The 5893-nt window shown below is 27.5% G+C and overlaps 1 pseudogene; it reads left to right on the top strand.

The window, feature by feature from the left end:
* The first annotated feature begins 774 nt into the window (after positions 1-774).
* On the top strand, positions 775-5269 carry LOC131613312 (uncharacterized; annotated as a pseudogene).
* The last annotated feature ends 624 nt before the right edge of the window (positions 5270-5893 follow it).

Here is a 5893-nt window from a genome sequence, read left to right on the forward strand (position 1 = left end):
TTATGTTTTAATATAAAAATAAGTTATAATTATTTGAAATACCCACATTTTTTACTATTTTTTTTTTAAAGTAATAATACATTTTCAAAATAAAAATTTAGAAGATAAATTACTACTTTTAATAAATCATAATCATTTGTATAAAATAAACGCATTAAATTGATAATTATTTTTATATAAATTATGTATAGAATCAACACATTAAATTAAGAATGATATTTAAAAACCAACGCATTAAATTGACAATAATTTTTTTAATATAAAATTAAAGCATTAAATTAGCAATCTTGCAAATTCAATTTAAGGCATTCAATTTGTTTAAGGCATTCAATTTGTTTTTTACCGTAAAAAACAGACTTGCAAATTCAAAACTTTAAGAATGATATTTAAAAACCAACGCATTAAATTGACAATAATTTTTTTAATATAAAATTAAAGCATTAAATTAGCAATCTTGCAAATTCAATTTAAGGCATTCAATTTGTTTAAGGCATTCAATTTGTTTTTTACCGTAAAAAACAAATTTGCAAATTCAAAACTTATAAACTTTAAAAAATAATAAAATTAATTATTTATATATTTCAGTTACTATTATAATTAATTTATTATTTCAGTTACTAAACATAAAATTAGTAACAATTATTACTATATTTCATTTCTTTTATAATATAAGCAACTTAAAATTCTTTAAAAAACAAAACAAAATCTCTTTTTTCAATAACAACACATACTACTCATTCTTCACTCTTCACTCTTCATTCAACCAAATTTGATATGGGTTTATACATGCACTACTATATTTTTCACTCTTCAATCACTTTACTATATTTTGTAATGTAATTTTTTACCTAATTAAATTTATGTTTTTTGTTTGTAGATATCCCTTCCATGATAACTCCTGTAGCTCAAATTTGTGGTGGCAAAATTGAAATTAATTTGAAGGTTAGAGTAATTCATCTTTGGATTATACCGGATCGCATAAATTCAGCAGAGAATGGAAGTCTCCATATGCTCTTATTGGATGAAAAGGTATTATTTGAATTACTCTATATGATCTAAAAAAATCTTTTATTATATATATATATATATATATATATATATATATATATATATATATATATATATATATATATATATATATATATATACTAACATGTTTATTTTTCCTTTTATTTATCAACAGTGTGGAAAAATTCATGCAACAATTCGAAAAAATCTCATGCCACAATTTAAGGATAAAATTTTAGAAGGTTCTACGTATGTTTTTGAAAAATTTTTGGTTGCTCTGAATGATGTTTCATTCAGAACCACAAACCATAAGTATAAGCTCAATTTTATGGGATCTACAAATTTATTCAAAGTGAATGCCCCGGAAATACCTATTCATCATTTTGAATTTATGTCATTTCTTGATATCCTGTCTTCAACAAAAGAGGATAAATTACTAGGTGAGATTTATTATTATTTGTGTGATATAATATTTTCATATCCTTAAATTATAACTTATATTAATTTTTTAAAATTTGTTTATTAGATATTATTGGCCATGTCGTAGAGAAAAACAATATCAAAGAAATCGAAAAAAATGGCAGCAAAGTTATGGATATTACACTTGAAGATTTGGAGTGAGTTTTTTATATGGAGAATAACTATTTTTTTTTATTATCGTGTATTATAACCATGTAAAATAATATAATTTCATTCATATATAATGCAGTAACAATAAAATTCATTGTACTTTGTGCAGTGAATTTGCTGAAATGATGGAACAATTTTTGGAAAAACATGACTCTTCACATAGTGTCATCATCATACTGCAAATCTGCAAGTTGAAGAAATATTACGGTACGACTATAAATATATATATTTACTATTTAATACATTTCAACTTTATATATAAATGAATAATATAATAAGTGATATTCTTATTTTAACATAGGCAAAATGGGTGTGTCTAACTCATTTTTTGGAACAAAAATGTTGTTGAATGTTGATATACCTGCTATTAACGACTATAAATTGAGGTAAATTTGTTTTTCAATTCACCTGTCATTTATTATTCTTTGCTTTATAAGTAGATATTTAACAATTTAATTCAATAGGATGACTGAGGAAAATGTGGATTTGACTGAAGAAAGGCACTATTTTTGGAAAAGTCAAATCAGGTAACCTTATATGTACTTTCATTCCTCATCTAATATTTTTTATATAATTATTACTCAAATGTATTTTTATCTAACATTTAATATTAATTGAACTTATTTACTTCAAACTTGCAGTAATATACACTATTGAGTTTCAAAAGCGTGGACTCCCACATGCTCACATATTGGTTTTTCTTCAAACTAATTATAAGTGTGTCTGTCCTAATGATATTGACAAAATAATATCTGCCGAGATTCCAGATAAAGATAAAGAGCCTGAGTTGTTTAAAGTGGTATCTTCATTGATGATTCATGGTCCATGCGGCGCTCAAAATAAAAAATCTCCATGCATGCATAATGGAAATTGTTCAAAACATTTTCCAAAAAAATTTGCTGATTCTACCGTTATTGATGAAGATGGATATCCGGTATATAAAAGGAGAGACAATGATGTGTTTATTCAAAAAGGTGACTCATTTGTAGATAACAGGTTTGTGGTTCCTTATAATAAACATTTGTTATTGAAGTATAATGCTCATATAAATGTGGAGTGGTGCAATCAGTCACGGTCAATTAAATATCTTTTTAAATATGTCAACAAAGGGCATGATCGAGTCACTGTTGCCTTTTATAGCACTGGAAATGAGCAAAATAAATCTGATTGTTTGGATGAAATAAAGATGTACTACGACTGTAGATATTTGTCAGCATGTGAAGCTGTTTGGAGAATATTTTCTTTTGATATTAATTATAGAGAACCATCAGTGGAACGACTAAATTTTCATTTAAAGAATGAGCAACATGTGATATATGATGATTATGCTGGCATTTAGGATGTTGTGAACAAAAAATATGTTCATTGTACAAAATTTTTGGCATGGATGGATGCCAACAAAATGTATCCTGAAGCAAAAAATCTTACATACAGTCAATTTCCAACAAAGTTTGTGTGGAAAGTTGAAGAACATAAATGGGCTCCACGAAAACAAGGATTTGCAATTGGAAGACTTCATTTTGTTCCCCCTGGATCTGGTGAGATATTTTATTTGAGAACTTTGCTAAATTATGTGAAGGGTCCTACATCTTTTGAAGAAATAAAAACAGTTAATAATGATACAAAGAAGACTTTTAAGGAGGCTTGCTATGCATTGGGATTTTTGGATGATGATAAGGAATACATAGATGCAATTGTGGAGGCAAGCCAATAGGGTACAGGAGAATATTTGCGCCTATTGTTTGCAACTTTATTATTGTCAAAGCAAATATCTCGCCCAGATTTTGTTTGGAATAACACTTGGGAGTATTTGTGTGATGATATTTTACATAAGCAACGACGCCTTTTGCACATTGAAGGTAATTTGCATATTAATTTAAACTGCACTTTTTATTTTTGTATGTATTATGTTTTGTGCTTAATAATTAATTTCTTTTAATTAATTACATATTCCATTAAAATTATATATCTGGTCTTGACTCCCGATCAACTGAAAAGCTACGCTTTAGCTGAAATAGAGACATTCTTACAAATTAATAACAAGAGTTTGGAAGATTATCCTGAAATGCCTCAAGCAGATGTGTCATTAATACCCAAGAGAAATAATACATTGATTTATGATGAGTTGAACTATGACAGAAAATCTTTGGTTGAGGAGCATCGTATATTAATGTCAACAATGACTGTTGAACAAAAAGGAATATATGATCGTATCATGAAAAGGGTAAATGAAAATAAACCAGGATTTTTTTTCCTTTATGGATATGGAGGAACTGGAAAAAATTATATTTGGAGATCAATGTCTGCAGCATTAAGATCAAAGGGTGAGATTGTTATAACTGTAGCTTCAAGTGGGATAGCTGCATTGCTTATTCCAGGAGGGAGAACTGCACACTCAAGGTTTTGCATACCTATAAATGTTGATGAATGCTCAACATGCGAAATAACTCCAAAAAGTGATTTGGCCGATTTAATAGCCAAGGCAAAGATGATCATATGGGATGAAGCACCAATGATGTATAAGCATTGTTTTGAAGTTGTTGATCGCACTTTAAGGGATATTCTTCGATCTTATAATAATGGAAGTTTAGATATCCCATTTGGTGGAAAAGTAGTTGTTTTGGGTGGAGATTTTCGCCAAATCCTTCCTGTCATACCTAAAGGAACTAGATAAGACGTTGTTCATGCTACTATCAATTCTTCCTATCTTTGGAATTTTTGTGAAGTTCTTACATTAACTACAAACATGAGACTTCTAACTGGAAGTTCAACGTCTGATATTGAAGAAAGAACGGAATTTTCTCGGTGGATTTTGGGAATTGGTGATGGAAGTATTGGAGAAACTAATGATGAAAATATCACAATCAATATACCAAACAATTTTCTAATTCCAAGTTTTGGTGATCCACTTGCCGCTATTGTTCAAAACACATATCCAAATCTTTTCCAAAATATGAGTGACCAGACATTTTTTCAAGATAGGGCTATATTAGCTCCTAAGAATACAATTGTTGACTCAATCAATGATTACATGCTGGATTTAGTAAGTGGAAAAGAAATAATATATTTGAGTTTTGATTCTCCGTATTATAAAAACTCAGATGTTGACATCCCAAATGATATACACACTCCTGAATTTTTGAACACAATTATTTCTTCTGGACTTCCAAATCACAAGTTAAGATTAAAAGTTGGAGTACCAGTAATGTTATTGAGAAATATTGAACAATCTTTAGGTTTGTGTAATGGAACACGATTAATAATTACAAAAATGGGAAAATATGTCGTTGAAGCAAAGGTCATTTCAGGAAGCAATATTGGTCAAAAAGTTTATATTCCAAGGTTATCACTGACTCCTTCTGATAAGAGAATCCCTTTCAAATTCCAACGGCGCCAATTTCCTTTAGCTGTTTCATTTGCAATGACTATCAATAAAAGTCAAGGACAGTCACTCAGACATGTTGGAGTATATCTACCACAACCAATTTTCTCTCATGGACAACTATATGTTGCCATATCACGGGTCACTTCAAAAAAAGGGTTGAAGATATTGGTGACTAATGATGAAGGTGAAGATATAGATACAACATCAAATGTAGTTTACAAAGAAATATTTAATAATATTCTTTAGTTACTTAATTTTTCTTTCTTCTAATTTATACATTCTAAATAATTAATAGTATACTTGCAAATATAATCTATTTGATGTATAAAATAATTTTATGCAAATAACAAATAAATATCAACTATTATTAAATAATTATTTCTAACATATCCGTGCGAAGCACGGGTCGGTAATCTAGTAAAATATATATTTGATAAAAATATATATTATTACCGATTTCTAAATAACTGTAGTAATAACTGATATTTGCTCACATTAATTTTTAATATTTTATTAAAATATATTTAATCACAGTCATTCAACACAATTCTTATGATATATTAAAGGTTACTTGCTTTGACTCTCAACACTAATAATTTTTTTTTCTTTTCGTTACAAAAAGGGATTGTCATTATACTCTTATAAATTTATTAAAATAAAAAATACTTATAATCACGTTTAATACCAGAAACTATTGTGATTAACACCTACATATTATCACGATTTATTTTAACAATCGTGATGATAAGTTTTACTTATATATATATATATATATATATATATATATATATATATACATATATATATATATATATATATATATATATATATATATATATAAGTGAAGTTATCAACCTTTCCCTCAGAATA

The sequence above is a fragment of the Vicia villosa genome, linkage group LG6 (assembly GCF_029867415.1).
Source record: "Vicia villosa cultivar HV-30 ecotype Madison, WI linkage group LG6, Vvil1.0, whole genome shotgun sequence".
NCBI lineage: Eukaryota > Viridiplantae > Streptophyta > Magnoliopsida > Fabales > Fabaceae > Vicia > Vicia villosa.